Below are 24,147 nucleotides of genomic sequence, written 5' to 3'. Positions count from 1 at the left end.
TATTATTTGACCAATTTCTAAACTTAAAAAAAAATGCAGGGGGAAAAATTGGGTTGCTAGACATGGTTTGACAACTTACATCTTTAAACATCGTACTATGAACAACAAAAGAAGCATGTTCTCCTCCAGAATTTAAAACATCTGTGCGATACAGAATAGGGTTGTGGACATCACGTCTTCACTATTGCTCCTTAACAGTCAAAGACTCACAAAATGCCATTTAACATCCCTCTTAGAACTATATTCTAAGGACCAGTTGGGACAAATTCACCAACAAATACCCATCCACAGGAAGGGATAGAATTCATTCCCTGCCTGATGCTTGCATGCTAACCCACCCCGACTGCAGACTGTGCCTCCAGCCATAAAATTTGTCTTTTGAAGTATCAGCATATCAAAGAGATGTCTCCATGCACATTCTATCAGTTACATTGTACACAGTGGCTACAGTATCAAACCAGCCTAGATGGCTTTCCATTGACAAATGAATGACAAGAATATAGGATAACACAAGAGTAATATTCGGTCATAAAACTAATTGTTCTGTAGCATTTCGAGGACCATTAAAGGAACTGGAGGATATTGAGTGTGATGGCTAATTTCAACTGTCAACTTGACTGGATGCAACTAAAACCCAAGTAGGTGGACACAGCTGTGAGAAACTTTTCTTGGTCGGTTCATTTGAGGTAGGAGACTCAGTCAAAATCCAGATCATTTGAGGTCAGAAGATTCACCCTAAATCTGGGCAACACCTTCTGGTAGCAGACTACGTAAAAGGACATGGATAAAGAAAGCTTGTGCTTTTCCTTCTGCTGACCCTCATTCCCACAGGCATCTGTCCCCTCCTGTTGCTTGCCTGATGTTAGAACCTGCTTCTTTGGGATTCCAATGAGAACTGAAGGCTGGCATCTGTCTAAGACCTCCCTGAGACTTCAGCACCTGACTGGGACTAAACAACTACTGGACTTTGGCCTTTCTGTCAGGAGGCAGCACTTTTTGGTCTACTGAGACCACAGCTCATAAGCCACTCTAATAAATCCCTTTCATATATGTGCATATATATGTGTATATATATGCTCATATATTTACATATATATTATATACATATATACATATATATACATGTATACCTTAGTTCATTCTATTAGCTCTGCTCCTTAGAGAATCCTAATATACCCTTAAGTGAAAAATGTTCCATGTTCTCTCTTATATGTAGATGTTTTAAATATATAAGTATATAATGAGTATTCAAATATGAGTATATAGTGAGTATTTAAATATATGAATATGTAATGGTTATTTAAATATATGAGTAGAATAAGATGTACGAGAAGCTGAGAAAGGTTTGTGGGATAGAGGGAGCTGTTTGGATGTCAGGTGCCACAAAACACAGTTACATTGAAAGGACAAAAGACAGTATTCTGTATCATGGACAGGGTGAGTGTTCTTCACAATAACCTATTATTGCTGAAAGACAGGAGCTTGGGTTTCCAAAAATGATAAAGAAAAGGATACCATTGCTCTCATGTACTCCGCTTGTTGTATAAATGTACTATATTTAAACTTTTAAAATATTTAAGAGGATGGAATGGCAATCTTTGTCATTAAATACTAATATCACATATACACTCTTCTCTACATATGGCCCACCACACCATCATACTGTCACCTCAAAAAGCAAAAAGGACACCACAAAGCTCCTTTTGTGAGTGCCACTGTCTCTTGGTTTTTCTGTTCACAGCCTTCAGAGCTTGAGAATTTCCCAACAACAAGAAGCTTTAAAAATTGTGAAATAGATTCAAAGACATTGTAAACACAGTGTTTATATAATAATGGGAAGGGAAATACATTTCCCTAGGCTTGACATCACCAAATATCTAAGAGACCCTTCCAGATGTTCAACTCATCTTCATTTTTCTTCAGTGTTCTGCAGTCAGAAAGCTTGCACCCAAGCATGAATTCCTTCCTGCAAACCAGTTGCACCTGCAGGGTCTGATTAGAGGGGCATGAATCCAGCGTGCTAGCAATCAGGCAATTCCTCTGTGCAACTTCTTCCCTAGAACAATGCTCACTTTCAGAGAGTGCTACCCATTTCAAGTGGATGGTAGGCATGACACAGCTGCCCTCTTCAATACCTTGGATAACCTGCCCGTTGCCACATGATAAGCAGACAGCCAGAGCAGAGGCCTTGCTTAAGGTTTCTCCCTAGATAAGGTTACTTGGGCGTAATGGTGTCACATAAACCTGTGGATGGCAGCATCTCACTCTGGGCCTGAAGCCAGCTACAGCACCCTGTATTTCAGGAAGCTATGTAAGCTCTTTCCCATTAGCCCTTATCTACCTCACCTGTCTCATCTTCCATTGGCTCCGCCTTCTGATGAGTACCCTGTGCCTCAGCTATATACTTCTGTGTTATCATCTATGACAAATTCAAGTTGCCACCAAGTGTTGGCAAGTGGCCAGCAGCCCGCTTTTCTCACTTAGCTCAGCTGTCCCCCCTCCTGAACTAACTCTCTCTCTCTCTCTCTCTCTCTCTCTCTCTCTCTCTCTCTCTCTCTCTCTCTTCCTCCCTCCCTCCCCTCCCTTACCCTCCCCTCCCCCTTCCCCTCTCTCCCTCCCTCCCTCCATGAATAGTTAGCTAGATGACCAAGTACCAGAAAAATAATTAAACATGACACCCAGGAACTGAAAACCAAAATGTGAGGTTTTGCTGAGGTCGGTGGGAACTGCCTAACAATGGCTTAAGCCCTCCCCTCGCAACCATAAACTTGCACATCCTTGAAGGGAAAAGCTGCAACCAGAGTCCCAACACTCTCCTCTGGGCAGAGAGGAAAAGGGCTGAGGCAGTAACTTCCCAGGCTGCTTCTAAGGTCAGTAGGAACCACAGGTAAGGAAGGCACTACCCTCCCCTCACCAGTAGAACATAACTGAGCCAAGAGTGCATGTAGGAGGAAACTGAGAAGTTACTGCTCCACATTACACAGCCCTGCCAGAAACTCAAGCAAACAGTAACTGCTTTAACCTCCCCTGATGCAATGCCCACCTCATATCTGGTTTAACGTTTGAACCAGAGTTACAAATGATGCCTACCCAAGTATCATAGTTTGCTATATGAAATATCACAGAAAGAACAAAAAGTTCAAAACTCATGCCACCAAGGAACAAATATTATCCAGTTTGATTTTATTAAAAAAAACTATAGAAATCAGTGTGGTCATTCCTCAGGAAAATGAGAATAGATCTATGTCAAGATCCATCTAGCCTTAAAAGCTCTAGAACAAAAACAAGCAAATACACTCAGGAGGAGTAGAAGGCAGGAAATAATCAAACTCAGAGGTGAAATCAACCAAGTAGAAACAAAAAGGACCATAGAAACCATCAACAGAACCAAAAGTTGGTTCTTTGAGAACGTCAACAAGATAGATAAACTCTTAGCCAGACTAACGAGAGGACACAGAGAGTGTGTCCAAATTAACAAAATCAGAAATGAAATGGGAGACATAACTACAGAATCAGAGGAAATTCAAAAAAATCATCAGATCCTACAACAAAAGCCTATATTCAACAAACCTTGAATATCTGCAGGAAATGGACAATTTCCTAGACAGATACCAGGTACTGAAGTTAAATCAAGAACAGGTAAACCAGTTAAACAACCCCATAACTCTAAGGAAATAGAAGCAGTCATTAAAGGTCTCCCAACCAAAAAGAGCCCAGGTCCAGACGGGTTTAGTGCAGAATTCTATCAGACCTTCATAGAAGACCTCATACCAATATTATCCAAACTATTCCACAAATTTGAAACAGATGGAGCACTACCGAATTCCTTCTATGAAGCCACAATTACTCTTATACCTAAACCACACAAAGACCCAACAAAGAAAGAGAACTTCAGACCAATTTCCCTTATGAATATCGACGCAAAAATACTCAATAAAATTCTGGCAAACCGAATCCAAGAGCACATCAAAACAATCACCCACCATGATCAAGTAGGCTTCATCCCAGGCATGCAGGGATGGTTTAATATACGGAAAACCATCAACGTGATCCATTATATAAACAAACTGAAAGAACAAAACCACATGATCATTTCATTAGATGCTGGGAAAGCATTTGACAGAATTCAACACCCCTTCATGATAAAAGTCCTGGAAAGAATAGGAATTCAAGGCCCATACCTAAACATAGTAAAAGCCATATACAGCAAACCAGTCGCTAACATTAAACTAAATGGAGAGAAACTTGAAGCAATCCCACTAAAATTAGGGACTAGACAAGGCTGCCCATTCTCTCCCTACTTATTCAATATAGTTCTTGAAGTTCTAGCCAGAGCAATCAGACAACAAAAGGAGGTCAAGGGGATACAGATTGGAAAAGAAGTCAAAATATCACTACTTGTAAATGATATGATAGTATATTTAAGTGATCGCAAAAGTTCCACCAGAGAACTACTAAACTTGATAAACACCTTCAGCAAAGTGGCTGGGTATAAAATTAACTCAAATAAATCAGTAGCCTTCCTCTACAAAAAAAAGAAACAAGCCGAGAAAGAAATTAGGGAAATGACACCCTTCATAATAGTCCCAAATAATACAAAATACCTCGGTGTGATTTTAACCAAGCAAGTAAAAGATCTGTATGATAAGAACTTCAAGCCTCTGATGAAAGAAATTGAAGAAGACCTCAGAAGATGGAAAGATCTCCCATGCTCATGGATTGGCAGGATTAACATAGTAAAAATGGCCATATTACCAAAAGCGATCTACAGATTCAATGCAATCCCCATCAAAATACCAATCCAATTTTTCAGAGAGTTAGACAGAACAATTTGCAAATTCCTCTGGAATAACAAAAAACCCAGGATAGCTAAAACTATCCTCAACAATAAAAGGACTTCTGGAGGAATCACTATCCCTGAACTCAAGCAGTATTACACAGCAATAGTAATAAAAAAAAAAAACTGCATGGTATTGGTACAGAGACAGACAGATAAACCAGTGGAATAGAATTGAAGACCCAGAAATAAACCCACACACCTATGGTCACTTGATTTTTGACAAAGGAGCCAAAACCATCCAATGGAAAAAAGATAGCATTTTCAGCAAATGGTGCTGGTTCAACTGGAGGTCAACATGTAGAAGAATGCAGATCGATCCATTCCTATCACCCTGTACAAATCTTAAGTTCAAGTGGATCAAGGACCTCCACATCAAACCAGATACACTCAAACTAATAGAAGAAAAAGTGGGGAAGCATCTCGAACACATGGGCACCGGAGAAAATTTCCTGAACAAAACACCAATGGCTTATGCTCTAAGATCAAGAATCTCCAAATGGGATCTCATAAAACTGCAAAGCTTCTGTAAGGCAAAGAACACTGTGGTTAGGACAAAAAGGCAACCAACAGATTGGGAAAAGATCTTTACCAATCCTACAACAGATAGAGGCCTTATATCCAAAATGTACAAAGAACTCAAGAAGTTAGACCACAGGGAGACAAATAACCCTATTAAAAAATGAGGTTCAGAGCTAAACAAAGAATTCACAGTTGAGAAATGCTGAATGGCTGAGAAACACCTAAAGAAATGTCCAGCATCTTTAGTCATAAGGGAAATGCAAGTCAAAACAACCCTGAGATTTCACCTCACACCAGTGAGAATGGCTAAGATCAAAATCTCAGCAAATACTGGTGAGGATGTGGAGAAAGAGGAACACTCCTCCATTGTTGGTGGGATTGCAGACTGGTACAACCATTCTGGAAATCAGTCTGGAGGTTCCTCAGAAAATTGGACATTGAACTGCCTGAGGATCCAGCTATACCTCTCTTGGGCATATACCCAAAAGATGCCCCAACATATAACAAAGACACGTGCTCCACTATGTTCATAGCAGCCTTGTTTATAATAGCCAGAAGCTGGAAAGAACCCAGATGCCCTTCAACAGAGGAATGGATACAGAAAATGTGGTACATCTACACAATGGAATATTACTCAGCTATCAAAAACAATGACTTTATGAAATTCATAGGCAAATGAATGGAACTGGAAAATATCATCCTGAGCGAGGTAACTCAATCACAGAAAAACACACATTAGGTATGCACTCATTGATAAGTGGCTATTAGCCCAAATGCTTGAATTACCCTAGATGCACAAAACACATGAAACTCAAGAAGGATGACCAAAATGTGAATGCTTCACTCCTTCTTTAAAAGGGGAACAAGAATACCCTTGGGAGGGAATAGGGAGGCAAAGTTTAGAACAGAGGCTGAAGGAACACCCATTCAGAGCCTGCCCCACATGTGGCCCATACATATACAGTCACCAAAGTAGATAAGATGGATGAAGCAAAGAAGTGCAGGCTGACAGGAACTGGATGTAGATCTCTCCTGAGAGACACACCCAGAATACAGCAAATACAGAGGTGAATGCCAGCAGCAAACCACTGAACTGAGAACGGGACCCCCGTTGAAGGAATCAGAGAAAGGACTAGAAGAGCTTGAAGGGGCTCGAGACCCCATATGAACAACAATGCCAAGCAACCAGAGCTTCCAGGGACTAAGCCACTACCCAAGGACTATACATGGACTGACCCTGGGCTCCAACCTCATAGGTAGCAATGAATAGCCTAGTAAGAGCACCAGTGGAAGAGGAATCCCTTGGTCCTGCCAAGACTGAACCCCCAGTGAATGTGATTGTTGGGGGGAGGGTGGTAATGGGGGGAGGATGGGGAGGGGAAGCCCATATAGAAGGGGAGGGGAGGGGTTAGGGGGATGTTGGCCAGGAGGGGAATAACAATTGAAACATAAGATTAAAAAAAAAAAGATCCTGCTAGCCCACTCTTGGGCATATACCGAAAGATCGCATCATTTTAGCACATTAAAGTTTTGCTCAATCATGTTCATTGCTGCTCTACTCATAGTACCAGAATTTGGAAATGACCTTGATGCCTTTCAAAGGAAAAATAAAGAAAACTTGGTACATTTGCATAATAGGGTATTACTCAGAGGTTTTTAAAAATGTGGCAAGGAAATCATAAAAGTCACAGGTGAATGGATGGAACTAGAAAAAACATCCTAAGTAACCCAGACCCAAAAAGATAAATAAGGTATGTATTCACTTATATGTGGTTTTTAGCTGTTAAGTCATTGATAACTAAGCTAATCCTGTATCATATCTAGCATAATAAAGAATTTACACAGTAAGCTTACAACTAACATTCTACTGAATAGGAGAAAACTCAAAGCATTTCCCTTAAAATCAGGAAGATAGGGCGGTACATTCTCTCCACTCATGTTCAATACAGAGTTTGGAGTCTCAGCTACAGCAGTAAGACAAGACAAGAAAATAAAAGAGATACAAACAGGAAAGAATATTTATTTACAGATGATATGAGCCTATACATAAGAGACTCTAAAGATCCCATCAGAAAACACTTAGACTTGATGAACAGGTACAACAATGTGGAAAGATACAAAATTAAGACACCGAAATTAGTAGCTTTCTCATATATCAATAACAAACATGCTGAGACAGAAATCAGAAAAAACAATTCCATTCACAATTTCAAAAATATCTAAAGGTAAAGGTAGCCCAGGAAGTCAAAGACCTCTACAATGTAAACTTCAATCCACTGAAAAAATAAAGAAAGTAACATATTACAATAGACGATGAAAGGATCTCCCAGGTTCGTGGATTAGAATTAATATTGTGAAAATGGCTATACTAGCAAAAGCAGTCTATGAATTCAATTCACTCTTTATCAAAATCCCAACATCACTTTTTATATAAATAACCCCTCTTCCAAAATTTTTAAAATTTATATAGAAGCATAAAAGACCTCAGCAGGGCAAAGCAATCTGGAACAAAAAGAATATTACAAAGTTGTCACCATCCCGACTTCAATCTGTACTACAGATATATACATTACTGTCACAAAAACAAACACAGATATGAATGGAACAGAGTTTAGGACACACACGCACACACACAACCACAAAACTAAAAATAGACTTCCTATATGACTCAGCTATGACTCCCTAGGTGTTTACCCAAAAGACTCTAAGTCGACCTATCACAGAGATACGTTTGTTGCAGCAGTGTTCACAACTGCTAAGGTATGGAACCGACCTACTGTCCATCTACAGACAGGTAAATAAGGAAAATGTAGCTTACAAACACAAGGAAATATTTCTGCCATAAGAAAAATGAAGCCATGCCATTTTCTGGAAAATCGATGCAACTGACGATGATAAAACTAGGTAAATTAAGTCACTTTCAGAAAGAAAATATCTCAAGTTTTATTCCTCCTGGACTTTATAGGTATATATAATCTTATATATTCACATGGCATGAAAGCAGAAGAAAAATGATCTAGGAGAGCAGAGGGGACCAATGGGAGTGAAGAGGAACGAGAGAGGAGAGAGAAGAGACTATGAGGGACCATATTCCCTCATACAGGAAGTCTAGTAGAGAAGCCAGCGAGGTGATAAGACAGTGGAGGTATTTGCTACTGAGCCTGAGATGACCTGTTCTGATCCCTGGGTTCCGTATGGTAAAAAAGACAGACGCAACTCCTACAAATTATCCTATGATTTCTGTATGAGTGCCTTGCCACATGAATGCCCCATGTGACATGGAGCTATTCTTCTGAGAATTAATATCCAGTATATATAAAGAACTCAAAAATATTAACAAGAAAAACTATTCAATCAATAAAATGTTAAATAGCCTCAAGATATATTTTACAAAAAAAATAAGTCTAAATGGTCAACAATTACAGAAAAATGCTAAATATACTTAGACTATTAACAAATTACAAATCAAAACTGTATCTTACAGCAGAGAGAATAGGTCTTACCAGAATAACAGAAAGAACAACTCTCTCTCTCTCTCTCTCTCTCTCTCTCTCTCTCTCTCTCTCTCTCTCTCTCTCTCTCTCTCACTTGATCTCTCTTACACACACACACACACACACACACACACACACACACACACAAATAGGTAAATACATGTAACTTTAAAAAATACTTCAAAGGTTATTCCATACTTGCATGAAAACTTGTTACATAACTCTGTCTAACAAAATTTTTTTTAAAAAGACCATGGTGCACATTGACTCTTTCTTCCATTGTGTCTCCCACAATCACCAAGCTCAACCTTCCCCAACACTTACAAGAAGATAGCATGTATTCATTCAACTGTATACTCTCCTTCCTTCTGCTGTTGGGAGTGCCATGGGCGAGTCTGTGCTGCAGAACACACAAAAAAAGGAGACAAAATTATTCATAGTCAGCTTAGACACCTCTCCAGACAACTCTCATCTAGAATTCTCATCCCTGGGGACTCAGGCTTAGGAGTCGTTTACTGGGAGAAGGTCTCAGGAATGTACATAATCTAAAATGGTTGCCCGTGTGTGTCAAAATAATTTTCTCATTTAAAAACATAAGATTAGTATCTTATATTAATTAGGATTCTACCGTTTTTTAATTCACATTTCAAACACAGAAAAGAGAAACTGAAAAAGACCTTAGGAGGAGGTGCACGCTCCCATGTGCAAGGATTGAGGTGATTCGCATGGTCAAAACATCCATGCTGCCCTAAAGCAGTCTACAAATTCAGTACAATATTCGTCAAAATTCCTGTAATGTGCTTTCATAGAACTAAAAAGAAAGCATCCAAAACTTTACCCAAGAATACAAAGGGCTTCAAGTAGCCAGGGCAAGGCTAAACAGAAGGAGCAATGCTGGGGGTATCATCATGCATGATTCAAATCTTACAGAATCAGAGTTACAAAGCCAGCATAGTGTTAGCCTAAAATCAGCCTTTCGGACCAATGGAAAAGATGAAGGAATCAGCCATCACATCTTCAGCCAACTCAACAAAGAGGTCAAAAGCATGCTTTGGAGAAAGGGCGATCTTACAAATGATGCTGGAGAAACTGATATTTGTGTTTATAAGAATGAAACTTGCCTTGTTCAGAAACCAAGTAAAAATAGACCAAGGGCATTAATATAAGGCCCAAAACATTGGAAGGAAGAAAAGGAAAACATAGGTGATAGCATCAACATACAGGCCTGGGCAACCATTTCTCCATTAGGACTTCAATAACTCAGAGAATACAAGCAAAAAAATGATAAGTAGGAAGTCATGAAACTTAAAAGCTTCTACACAACAGAAATCAAGAGTGAAGTGCCTGGATAAAAAAAATAAGGAAAACATCTTTGCTAGCTATTCTTCTGAGAATTAATATCCAGTATATATAAAGAACTCAAAAAATATTAGCAAGAAAACGTATCCAATCAATAAAACGTCAAATAGCTTCAAGATATATTTCACACACACAAAAAAAGTCTAAATGGTTAATTACAGAAAAAAACCACTAAATATACTTAGGCTATTAAGAAACTACAAATCAAAATATAGCTTACAGCAGAGAGAATAGGTCTTACCAGAATAACAGAAAGAACAAGTGCTGGTGAGGAGGTGGAAACTTTAAACGCCACTGGTGGGGATGTAAACCAGCACCACCACTCAGAAACTTATACAGAGATTCCTCAAAAACCAGAAACTACCACACCATTCCTGGACAGAGGCATGAAGGAAATGAAGTGAGCATACAAGAGTCACCCACATACCTGTTATCACTCACAGTCGCCAGAGTAGAGATGGAATGGCCTATGTGCCCACCAATGGGTGAATGGATAAAGAAAACATGGTCCATATACAAAATGCTGCGCCATTCAGTCATTGGAATTTAATTCTGTCATTATCAGGAAATAAATGGAACTATAGGATATGTTTTTCAAAAAGTCAAAAAGTAAAATAAGTATTTGTGTTTTTACATCAAATTGAGATATTATACACAGGCATTATGCTGAAGTAATTGATCGTTTATATGTAAAACACAGGTAAAATCAATAAAGATCTACTTGCCAACCTATGGTTGAGTTAGAAATCCTGTCTTGGCTATTCTTCTATTGCTGTGAAAGCAGCTGAGAGCTTTACATCCACAGGTAGCAGGTAGAGAAAGAGACGCTGGGTCTTGCATGAGCGTTTGAAGCCTCCAATACCACCCTAGTGACACATCTCTTCCAACGAGGTCACAACTCTTAATCCTTCCCAACAGTTCTATCAACTATGCACCAAACATTCAAACAGATGAGCCTATGGAAGCTACTCTCATTCAAACCACCACACTATATGCATGCGTGCAATCCTTACATCCTCAAACAAGTGTAGTCCTCCCCTTCGTCAAGGAAACTTCTCTTTGCAAGTGATGGACACTATTATGGAAAACTACAACCAATCAAATTGCTGAGTTGTGGAGCCCCAACTTACATGTCTACAGCACAACTTCTGCATTTAAGGCTTGGGGCTTATTGCAGACAAGGGACAGAAAGACTAACGGCCAGAAAAATGATGAGCTTGCTATGAGATTGTGTCTTCCAAAAAGGCAGAAGCCACACCCATGAGGTTTGGTCAACATTGCTCTTTGAAACATTTTTGATGGCATTTATGTGACAATTTTCTCCTGGAAGTCACTAGGACCCTGGGTGGGCAACATCTACACAGACCCCTTTGGTCTCCAACTTGACCTGGTCCTCCAGCCTCTCAGTATTGGGAAAGTGTGAGCAACCATGGTATTTGTAGTCCTTTCCATAAGTTTGATGTGTAGTCTGCACACATGGTTGATTCTATCACCAGAATGTACCTGCAAGCAGTGATTGGCCTAAAAAGCAACTAAAAATAACTTGTTTTCTCTCTACTCATGGAAACTATTTTAAAAACTAAGTTGTTTAATCACCAAAACTCCCTTGTGCCAAAAATGTTGGTTTACCAGCAGCAAGGGAGGGACTCAAGATTCTGGCACTAGAAATGACCTGGAACTAGCACCACCCAATGACCTCCTTACATAGGAGGGGCTCCAAGATGAAGAAACTTGCAAAGAAAGAGTCAGAAAGAACTGGACCTCAGGGCTCTGCTTTCCACCCCAAGTTACTGAGTTACCACAGTAGAAGATGAAATGCAACCAAACTACTTTAGATTTTAAACTGTAAAGGTTTGCACAAAGCCATCTAATAGCTTCCAGGTACTTGCAATGTATAAATGCAGAGAGCAAATATGAACATTTAGGAAAAACAGGGTGTGTGTGTGTCCTTTCAAACAAAACACAGCCCATGCACTGTGGCCTCAATAGCTTATCTTGTCCCTGCTCACACACCTCAGATGACAGGTGATCTCTTCCCACCTATAAACCTACTGTACAGCCTGTCCCACAGGCTTGCTTCACCCCCCAGAGCTGTCTCAGAGGAACCTCCTAATGTAGCTTAATAAACCTAAGCTTTCCAAAGCACCCATGGCTGTCTCTAAGGTCCTAAGTGACAGGACTAATATTGAACTATTTGAGCCCAAGCTCTGAGTCCTTAGAATTGATTACTAGCATCAAGCCTAGACTTCATAGAATAACCCAGAAAACTCACCCCAGTACTTCTGTTCATAAATTCTGCACTTGGCTAAGGGTCTTGAAAACTTCCTTTAAATGCTTCAAAATATAATTTTGCAAGTCCCCTCCCATGAAGATTAAGACTCTCTGCTTCATGTTCCTACACACTGAACTCCTGGAACCATCTACAGAATCCAGTATGATCATAACCCAAGGAAGAGCCTATTGTCCAGATTCAGAACTGGCCTACCTCTCATCCCTCTGTATCTGGTTAGAACTGACAGTGTGTCATTTTCCCATCTGCCAGGCCACTCCTGCTTGGATGCTCAAATGTGCTTCACAGAAGCTACACACATTTATGCCCACCAGTTGTTATCTTCAAGGTCTAATGGATGTTTCTCCCTCCTTGGTCCCTCGCACTGGACTCTGAATATAATGGCCAGCATGCACTAGTCAGAGTTGGTCAGAACCTTTCTCACTCTTGTGTCCAGAAGCATGAGGCTGATCAACTCTAACTGTAAGAGACTTGTTCTCAACACAAGATGAATACTGCTTTGAACACATTCACCACTCAAGGGAAACCTGCACATTAGCAGACAGGCTAAGGAAGCCTGTCAGTGTAGCTGCAGGAAGCCTGTCACCTCTAGAAACCAGATAACAGGTTGTTCCTTTAAGAGTGCCTCTAATGATTCTATGCATTGGGTCCTAAAGCTGGGAAATTAATCATTGTAGGGACCTTGCTAAGCTACTTTGAGTAGACTGGTTCCTTTTGTTCGTCCAGTAACCTGTCTTGGAGTCAGATCTTGAGTGTGTGCTCAGTGTGTGATCAACTAAACACACATTTGCATACTGCTTAATCTCAACCAGAAGTAGATTCCCATGAAGGAGACTGTGGACGAGATGTCTGCAATACCCTAAAATCCATGATACTAGCATGCTAGCCTTCGTTGTGGTGATATTAGGGAAGGCCACTTTGGGAGGTGACACTTATGAAGATGGAATCTTTCTGGTTGAGCCTTATAACAGGGACTCCAGGGAGCTCCCATGCCCTCTTTCCATTCTCTGAAAAGAAGACAGCCTGTATATTGGGAAGCAGGCCCTCACTGTACTGAACACAGACCATACTGTAACCAGCCTCAGGGCTGTGGGAAATACACCTCTCCTGTTGCTATGTCACTGTGTATGGTGCTTAGTTAGAGTAGCCCACACCAAGGCAGCTGAGACATCTGACTTGGGCCTCTTACAGTTCGCCTAGGGAAGGAAGTCTATTCATAGTCAGTTAAGTGAATTACCCAGATGAATGAGGAGATACACAGTGGAGTGACACAAGAGATATGCAAACAAGGACAGTAACCTTAAGAGCAGTTGCCCAACACATGTTTAAGATAAACAGGGCTGCTGAGTATGAACCCTGGGAAATATTTTGTACAGAGACGACACTCTCTTATCCATTTTCCCCTCCTGCTGCCTGGAATGCAGACATGTTGACTGCAGCTCAAGCATCCTCTGGATCTGGATTAGGATGTGTGGGTAATAGAACAGAAAACAGGAGCCTAGGTCTTTCCCGCTTAGAGGAGCAGCCATAGTCAGTCTGGGTCATCTCCTTTCAACTTGTGGGGAAGCAACACATGTTTTGTATTGGGCCCATTGTTCATTTGGGCTTCTAGCTACTACTGGCAAGGACTGTTACTAATCTTGTTGTTGCCTGATATCAGTAACAATGTGGACAACTGCTTTTTCCCTAAATTAAATATTTGTCATCTGCAGAGGTGTGCTGATTAGTGGGACAACAGAGGCTACTCTGCTGTCCAGGGCATTCCTGTCCTCCACACCACATTTCGCCCTGGGTAGGGGGTGACCACAATAGAAGGCAGGACATTTTGCAGCTGAATAAGCAAACGGTCCAATCCACATCGTTTCTGTTCTGGTTTCTCAGGGCCTATTTCTGGCTTTTGTTCTGCACCATTAAATACTAATGAAAACTCCATCAATCTTCTGGCCCACACAGAACCCAGAACTCCACCAGCCAGGGCATCTGTCTCTTTGTTAAAGCAGTAGAAACATTCACAACGATATACTTTCTCCCCACCCCAATGACAAGGCCCAATTTTTTTTCATTGGTGACTGCATTTACTAGGGTTTCTTCCCACACATACTTCCTGCTATTTCTAACACAGATCAGAAGTACACAACATTCTGGAAAGACACAGGATGGACAGAGCCCTCTTTGGCCATGACTCAGATTACTCTGAAGCTCACCCTGGGAAACTGAGTGACTCTCTGTCTCTGATGCCTTCTACTTCCTGCATTTAGGAAGTAGAGATTTTGCAAAACACCTTTGGTCTAAGTCAACTTCTCTAAGCTCCAAAACACCTAGGTTCTTAAAGTAAGGAAGCCAAAAAGGGGCTCTGCTCTCAGGTCTGCTGACAACAGACACAGAAGTTTTCTTAGAATTTTATGTAACATAGTTATCTGTACTTAAAATCTTAATTATAATTGCTTAAATGTTAATTTATGAGTCACAGCTATCACTGTGAACACAGTCATTACTTGTTCCTAAGGCCCCTTTTCACTCACTGTAACACAGAACGTGACAGTAAGTGGGCCAGACGAAGTCACGCTGAGACAGCCCAGACTGAACATGAATGCTTGCTGAGATTCATGCAAAAATTCTAAGTCTCCATCAGATTTTGTTTTTTTCTAGATGTCAAAGCAGAACAGTGCTTTCACAGGGGACAAATTTCTACATGGTCCCTCCAACTCCTGGCTGATTGTTCTCACAGCAGAAATGGGCACAGGATGCTCTCCTCTGAACCACAACAGAGTGAGGTGGCACCAGTGGGAGGCCCAGGATGAGCCACGATGGTTTCACTGCAAAAGCAATGCTGGATTCCGAGTCTGCCCTGAGCATTTATAGTGTGTGGCTGGCGAGTAAGAAAGCATAGCATTAATGGTTAGCATGTGTTCTAGAAACTGAAAAGAAGGCTATACCCCAACATCTAGATTAAATAATAAGTATGTTTTCAGAATCAAGCAAGCACTTAATAATAAGAATACATCAGTTCCATGTGCCTAGCACTGTGCTGACCGTATCTACACAGAGACCATCCTATGGGGGGAGGGTGTTAGGATCTTTAGTTTGCAGATACAAGCACAGACCTGGTGGTACACAAGGCAGAAAGCTCAAGTAAAATCCAGAGGCACAAGGCTAGGAGGAAGCACCAGCCCACAGAACTGTGGACAGCCCAGCAGGGCCTACCACAAGAGTGACAGAGGTGCTTTGACTCTCCATACAATCAAGTGTCAGACAGCGTTAATTATAAACAGCTCTAGGAAAGAGGAGAAATTGTAAGGTACTTAGAAGAAATACTGAAGAGAAATAATGAATGGGAAACCTAAAACTAAAAGGCAAGGCGAACTTCTAGTGGGCTCATTTCTGTCTTTGAATTCTAGCTTTTAGAACCCTCTAAGCTTCATACAAGGCGTTTGCTTCCTCGGTCTGTCAAAGACAAAAAGTGGCTGACAATTGTCTTATGTATGTACACAGTGCTTTATAAGCAGAAGTTTCCGGTGTTTATCAGGTTCCAAAGTGACCTGCCTGCTGAAGAGGTTAAGGACCTGCTCCAGACACCCCCTGCTGAGAGACAGATGGCCTTTCCCTGAGAGGCTGCTCCTTTGGGTCTGCCCTACTCCTGGCTCAGGGAGCCCTGAAGCCAGTTACTCTGGGAATGTAACAACAATGTGGACCTCAACTGTGTGCAATGAACGCAGGACCCCTAATTGGGCAGTGGGCTGGGTTAGCTCCCCTCAGACACAGGCAAAAAAGCTGAAGCCAATGGCCAGAACACAGGAAGAAGGCAAAAGTCAGATTTCTGACCTCCTATCCTAGTGTTTCACTCACAGACACAAGAGAGAAAAGAGAAGGCAAAAGGTGATACTCCAGCCACACTGCCCTCACCTGCATCCTGCTCTGTCTCCTTCCTGCAGAGACTACTCACAGCACATCTCAGCCCCCTGTGTTACTTGCTTTCCCCAACTGTGTACACAGGGCCCCAAATGTTTCAGGCAGATGGTCGTGCTGTATGAACTGGAAAGCAGATCAAAGCATCCTGGAATCCCCTTACTTCAACTTATTGAGTCCCCTGCAGCCTCCCTGAAGTCCTTTTCAGAGAACAGAGTGGACAAGAGTGGCCGGCTTAGAAGAGATCTAAGTTATTACATGGTGACAGCTTCTTAATTTTTTGTTACACCCTGTGTGCGTGCATGTGTGTGTGTGTATGTCTGTGTGTCTGCTTGCAGCCCTGGGGCAGGGTAAAGTCAGGCTTTGGCGTGTGGTGTGTGAGAGTGAGTGTGTTTGTGTGTGTGATTTTTAAATGGGGTACCTAGGTGGAAGAGCTGAATGATTGCTTAAGAATGCTAGCTGCTCTTCCAGAGGGCCCTGACTCCATCCCCAGCACCCACTTGGCAGCTCACAATTGTAGCTCCAGTCTCAGGAAATCTGACACACTATTCTGGCTTCCAATGGCACTAGGTACATGGTACACAAACATAAATGCAGGCTAAACATTCATACTCGTGAAACATAAGGGCTGTTTTAAAAAGGGAATCTGTATCCTGAGACAATGTATAAAAAAAGAGCTCTGTACCACACCCCAATGTCGCTGTTCCCAGTCAGATGAGACAGTTCAGGTCGTGGAAAAAAATCCTTCCGCTGTAATTTTAAACCAAACAAGCAAAAGAAGTTTCAAGTTTGTTTGGTTGTAGATGTCATCGTCCCTGGGGCTAGTCTTTGATAGCACCTGAGTGTGTAGGGCTGACCAGTTCTTTCTGACTCACGCACCCCTGCAGAGCCCTAGGAATCCATGCAACGTCTTCATTATTGATGAAGCAAGGAGAGCGAGCACACCTCTTACTGGAGAGAGCACTGATCTTCTATCTACTTCACGGAAAGGTATTGCAAAACGTCACTTCTAATGTCTTCTCATGTGAGTCACAGTGTCAGAAATGGAGAAACACTTCTGAGTGACAAACAAGGAAGAGACAAAAGGAAGAAAGCTGATGGCGGACGGGTTCTTGGAAGACAACCTCAAGTCAGTTTACATGAGCAAAGTTGACGTGTAGATCTCCATGCAGGGCGTGCTGCTAGGGGATAGAACAGCCATTCCTTTGTTTTTTTTCCTGACCAGAAAGTTAATATTCACATAAAAATAGAATAATAAAATTGGATCCCAATAATAAAATTGGAAACACTGCCAGCACTTTAAAATATATCTTTCCACATGTCTCTTCTACTGAACAGGTAGCTATACAGAAATGCCGGCAGTGTGCAGATGTTATCTGGGAAGCCACATTTTCTATCTATCACGTCCAGTGGCATTTTTCTCCCATACTCCTATTTTAAAGTAAAAACAAGACATAACAAGGAGACCATGAAGCCATTGAGAACCAGGCAGCCCTTTCCCAAAGTCCATGTCCTACCCTCTTCCCTGTTGCTATGACAGAATATTCAGGCGAAAGCAACCTAAGGAGGAAAGGGTTTATTTAAGCTCACAGTTCAGACTGAAGTTCAGTTTTTCAGGAGTCACAGTAGGCAAGAGTGTGAGGCAGCTGACCACAGATATCCACAACAAAGAGGCAAGGAGCATCAGATGAATGCTAGAGTCCTGCTCACATTGTCCACTTACACACAGGATCCCCCACTCAGGGACTGGTCCCACCCTCAGTGGCCGGCTCTTCCACCCTCAAGTGACGCAATCAAGACATGCCCTGCCCCCACAGACATGCTAGAAGCCTATCAGCTGAGTGACCTCAGATTAGCACTGACCATTGCAGCCCATACCATGTCGCAGCATGGTACTTCCATCCCTGTCCCTCTGTCCTAGCAACTGTTCCTTCTTTGTACTTCAGCCACATCAGCTGCTCTTTACCTCTACTTGGTGAGGCATAAAAAAAAAAAAAATAGATTTAGGCTTTGCTTAGATTCGTGAGAAAATCTGAGCCCTGGGAAGTCTCTCTCTCATCAGTCCTGCCTTCCTATTTGCTTTTGGACCTCTATGAGCAGTTGGGATGCTTTTGAACCGTCTGAGGTGACTGGCTTTGCCTTCCTGTATCTTCTGTAGAAATGGTGTAAAACAGAGTAGCACATCAGCCCTGGCAGTGGAGTAGAAAGCTAGAGAAGGCACTGGGAGCCAACTCAAATCAAGGGCTACCGAGTAGGGGATACTGCTCTGCCGTTCCAGAGGCTTGAGGGAAATGTGGCTAGGTCTCCTCCATCTTGGGGTTTCCTTTCTACCTGCTGTAACCAGTTCTAGGAGGGAGCCTGGCTTGAATTTCTAGAGTGAGGAGTGTCTTAAATGGACAGAATCAGAATCTAACCTTAATGTCACACTTGTAGGACAGGCTTTGTTGGTTTGGAAGCTCCCTTGAGCAAATCTGGGAATCTGTTAAACCATTTGGGGAATCCAGCGTGTGACAGGAAAGGCTTAGGACTGTGTTGAGGTGTTGGGTTCTGTGGAACCATTTGGAATGGAAAGGCAGGGGTGTTGAGATATGCCATGATGTATGTAATGATGAAAACATGAGGACTTCGCTAGCTTGGTACCCAGTAGGGAGAATTACAGATAACTATTCTCTGATAATCTTAAGATGATTTCTAAAACAGTAATGGGGCAAAACACAGTCTCTGACCCTGAAGAGACTGCACTGGCCCAATCTGACTTGGGGCACAGGTTATGACCCCCTAAGTTTGACAACATTCATCAATGTTCTCATCCTGTCTTCCGTTTCATGTATCTGTCCTTGTCAAATTCTTTTTTCAAACTAGAATGTCGGTCCTTTTTTTGTTAGTCAGAAATAACTCTTTGCATATTAAAGATATACATTTGTCATTTTCTCCCATGGGATCCATCTATTCTCAGTGTGCTTTCACTTTTGTTCATGATCAGCAATGACTGTGTTAAATCCATAATTAAGTCTAGAATTCACAGGAACAAAAGGAGGTGGGTGAGACACACCAACGGTGTTGATGTGGCTAGTTGCCCAGCCATGTCCTAGAGGATTGGCTAACAAAGCAAAGTGCCATAGAGAAAGAAAAGAAATGGAAGGAAGACATGCAGGGAAAGTACTCTACCAGTGACTTCCTTTTCAACATGCCATCACAGCCAAGTGGCCTCTTTCTAGGGGTTTTCTCTCTGCAGGATTTTCTTCTAACATTCCCTCACTTTTCCCACCATCTCCCAAGAACCAGAGTTCTAGCAATTACTGGCAATATATAAGGTTCAAAATATTTTCATTCCCAAACTTAAACCATCCTTTTCACTACAGTATAGGGCTCTCCTAGCACCTCAGATTACATATCTCCAAAATGGTCCCAAGAGGCCCTGCCAAAGCTACAGCAGACAGCAGGCATGGCCCAGTCCCAGTTACTGTGGGCCATGCCAGGTGCCTGCAGTCTTCTGTTACATCCTGGGAGTCTAGCATCATGGCAGTCCCTGTGCTCTACATGCTACTGGAGTGTCTGTCGTTGTCTCTGGTTATGAATAACAGTGAAGTTACATTTCAACTGATATTCTGGATTCATTCTGAGTAAGTTCGCAAACATTAGAACACTCCAGAACGAAGATGAGAAAGGCCATGTGATGGTTTATATGTGCTTGGCCCAGAGATTGGCACTATTAAGAGTTGTGGCCTTTTGGAGTAGGTATATATCACTATTAATATGGGCTTTAAGACCCTTGTCCTAGCTGCCTGGTAGTCAGTCTTCTCTTAGCTGCCTTCAGAGTAAGAGGTGGAACTCTCAGCTCCTCCATCCCCATGTCTGCTTGGATGCTGCCATCCTCCCACCTCGATGATAATGGAGCTCTGAACCCGTAAGCCAGCCAATTAAATGTTGTCCTTATAAGAGTTGCCTTGGTCATGGTGTCTTTTCACAGCAGTAAGACCCTAAGATGGCCCATCATTCTGACTCACTAGGAAGGTTGAAACCTATTTTCCTTTGCTGATTGTGTCCCCAGCCATCCCTCCCAGGGCTTCCCCATGGTCGTGAGCTCTGTGGGTTGTGGTAGAGTCTGACTGGGTAAAGCCATGCAGACTTAAAAAAGGTAAGACTTCCCAGGCTGTGCACTTCCCTTTCAAGAGCAGAGTTGACAGTCACTTAATGAGGTCCTACTTAGCAAAGGGTGAAACTGAGATTTGGGGAGTTCCTGGGGCTACATAACTTGCCAGTGACCAGCTAAGGCATGCTATCACTCCCTCTATGCCACACCTCAGCCTGCATCTTTGGCAAAGTGTCCCATGCACATTTCTCCCAAATCTTTCACTGAATCCTTCAAAGTAGCACAACTCATGCCCTGCTGATGCAAAGTCAAAAGAAACTACAACATGCATGCCCTCATCACTCTGGAGCAGGCAGTAGGTGGGAACCAGGCCCCAGAATGGGCTCACCCCTCTCCAACCAGCCTCTCAGAGTTAGGTCAATAGGATGGAGGCCACCCCAGGAGCTTGATAGTCCACTGTGAAAGAAGACAAAAACATTTGCACTATTTATGTGACCCCAAATATTCAACTTATAAATACTTCTGCATCTTTCTTTCCTTCTCTCATCTGAAGTGTGCACTAATTCATGCACACGCTAGAACTGCAATGCAGGGTATCAAGGGAGCAAGGATGTTCTGAGTATGAATCTAATAACTCAAGGAATGTGGGTAAGGGTTAACAAGGGAAATAAGACAAAGGAAGCAATAAACAGGGTAAAGAAATAGCTGCAGAATGGGAAAAAAGTCTTCGACAGATATCCAGGAAAAGGAATTAACATCTAAAATATGTAAAGAGCTGGAAAGAATTATAAAACAACAGGGAGAGAGGTCTGAACAGTGAGCAATGGAACAGAATGGACACCGTTCAGATGAAAAGGTGTAACTGGACAATCGGTAGATGAAAACACGTGCAACATGCTCAGGAAATGCAAAGTAAAGTGTACTGAGATTCTCCTCCATCTGTGAGCATGGCCAACATTAGAAAAACAAACCACAAACACCAGTGGGGATGGCGGGTGTGTGTGTGTGTGTGTGTGTGTGTGTGTGTGTGTGTGTGTGTGTGTGGTGTGTGTGTATGTGTGTGTGTATGTGTGTGTGTATGTGTGTGTGTGTGTGTGGTGTGTGTGTGTGTGTGGTGTGTGTGTGTGGTGTGTGTATGTGTGTGTGTGTGTGTGTGGTGTGTGTGTGTGTGTGGTGTGTGTGTGTGTGTGTGTGTGGTGTGTGTGTGTGTGTATGTGTGTGTGTGTGTGTGGTGTGTGTATGTGTGTGTGTGTGTGGTGTGTGTGTGTGTGTGTGTGGTGTGTGTGTGGTATGTGTGGGGGGGGTGAGTGTGGGTGTGTGTATGTGAAGACACTCTTATTCATTTCAGTTTGGTAAGGTAAGTTATTCCAGGAACTATGGAGAATGGTGTTCCTCAGAAACAAAACCTGCATTTCCCACAGGATCCAGCCACAACTCCTAGCTTTATACCATGTCAGATTACTACAGAGAAGCCTGCGCATCCACATTCACTGTGGCATCATTCACGGTTACCACGCTATGGAATCAGCCTGGTACCCAACAAAGGATGGATGGATAAAGAAAATGTGCATATAACACAGTTAATTAAAGACTCAGCCAAGAATAAGATTGAAGACATGTTGCTTGCTTGAAAATGAGCAGAACTGGGGTTCATTGTGTGAAATAAGAGGCACAAGAACAAGTATCCCATATTTTCTTCAACATGACAACCCAAGTGGGGAAAAGACACGACAGCACAGTGAGTCATGGTGGGAAAGAAGAGAAGGGCAGAGGGTAAGAAAGAGTTGCAGTGGTGAATACAATAAAAGTACCTTGCATTCGAGTGTGGAAAGTCAAAATAAAATAATTTTATACAATTAGGATATAGTAATAAAAAAGGAAAGAATTCTAATTTAAAAAAAAATGAAGTCAACACTAGCCAACTCATTATGGAATCCAGACTTCAGAGACCTTGAGCTCCCAACCCTCTTCCTCCAGGCGGACACCTTGGCTTCATCGAGAAGGCAGCACACACAGAGCATCTGCCTCTCTAGAGGTCAGGCCACAGCTCAGCTAGCGTGCACACATATCTCAACGCAACCTGCATGATGGTAATGGACTAAACTTCTGAACTTCAAGCCAGTATCAACTAAATGCCTTCCTTTATACGAGTTACCATGGTCATGATGTTTCCTCACATCAATAAAACCCTAAGACAGCTAAGGCAGCTACTCACATATATACACACATAGCTAGCTGTACACACTTTTACCTTAGTACCTCAGACTACATACTGCTCCCTATCAATCTCTTCATAGACAAGAACCCAGCCCCAGCAACATGGCTGGCCATAAAGCTTATGGAAAGCAACATCACACTCCAGGAGGGACCCTGTCATTGTGATGCTGTGATGGTTGGTTTCCATTCTGAACATAATTGGATTAAGGAATAGCTGGGAGACTTATAAAGCATATACCACCCTGCGAGTGTATCTCTGTAGACAATTGCACTACAATGGCTGTGACCTAATGGATGGTTTAATACCTTAACAGAGTTGTGATACGTTCACGTTAGTAGAAGGCAGGAGTTAGGATCTAAGTAGAGGACATATGTTACTAGGGATGTATCCATAGTCCACTCTACTTTCCTGTGGGTTTTTCAGTTTACTATGCAAAATGAGGTGAAACAGTCTCTAATACATACTCTGAATCTAAGGGGACAAGCAAGTCTGGGTTCAGACTCCTGAAACCATGAACCAAAGCAAATTTTTATTAAGTTCTTCTCCAGGCAGTTGTGTCACAACTACACAATAGCTACTGATATATGTACATGAGCCTTTTATTTTAGATGTAACACCTATTGATACACTGACACCTGGGGATCTGTCAAGTGATTGTGTAGGCAAAACCTGGGGGGTCCACACAATGGAAGTGCCTCACACGTTGGAGGGTGGGGGTGACATGCCATTTCTTTTCTTTTTTTATTTTTATTAACTTGAGTATTTCTTATATACATTTCAAGTGTTATTCCCTTTCCCGGTTTCCGGGCAAACATCCCCCTCCCCCCTCCTCTTCCTTATGGGTGTCCCCCTCCCAACCCTCCCCCCATTGCCGCCCTCCCCCCATAGACTAGTTCACTGGGGGTTCAGTCTTAGCAGGACCCAGGGCTTCCCCTTCCACTGGTGCTCTTACTAGGATATTCATTGCTACCTATGGGGTCAGAGTCCAGGGTCAGTCCATGTATAGTCTTTAGGTAGTGGCTTAGTCCCTGGAAGCTCTGGTTGCTTGGCATTGTTGTACTTTTGGGGTCTCGAGCCCCTTCAAGCTCTTCCAGTTCTTTCTCTGATTCCTTCAATAGAGGACCTATTCTCAATTCAGTGGTTTGCTGCTGGCATTCGCCTCTGTATTTGCTGTATTCTGGCTGTGTCTCTCAGGAGCGATCTACATCCGGCTCCTGTCAGTCTGCACTTCTTTGCTTCATCCATCTTGTCCAATTGGGTGGCTGTATATGTATGGGCCACATGTGGGGCAGGTTCTGAATGGGTGTTCCTTCAGTCTCTGTTTTAATCTTTGCCTCTCCCTTCCCTGCCAAGGGTATTCTTTTTCCTCATTTAAAGAAGGAATGAAGCATTCACATTTTGATCATCCGTCTTGAGTTTCGTTTGTTC

The 24,147-nt window shown here is 42.3% G+C and overlaps 1 long non-coding RNA gene across 1 annotated transcript in view; it reads right to left on the bottom strand.

The window, feature by feature from the left end:
• Positions 1 to 24,147, bottom strand: part of LOC148000111 (uncharacterized) — a 29,113-nt gene that overhangs the window by 956 nt on the left and 4,010 nt on the right. Inside the window, exon 2 of the long non-coding RNA XR_015641269.1 lies at positions 9,178 to 9,253. This is a non-coding gene — a long non-coding RNA (uncharacterized LOC148000111). The remainder of the gene's footprint in view (positions 1 to 9,177; positions 9,254 to 24,147) is intronic.

The sequence above is a fragment of the Rattus norvegicus genome, chromosome 17 (genome assembly GCF_021556685.1).
Source record: "Rattus norvegicus strain SHRSP/BbbUtx chromosome 17, alternate assembly SHRSP_T2T, whole genome shotgun sequence".
NCBI classification, from domain to species: Eukaryota; Metazoa; Chordata; class Mammalia; order Rodentia; family Muridae; genus Rattus; species Rattus norvegicus.
Note: the sequence above shows the minus strand (reverse complement) of the source record. Positions and strands in the feature narration are given on the sequence as shown.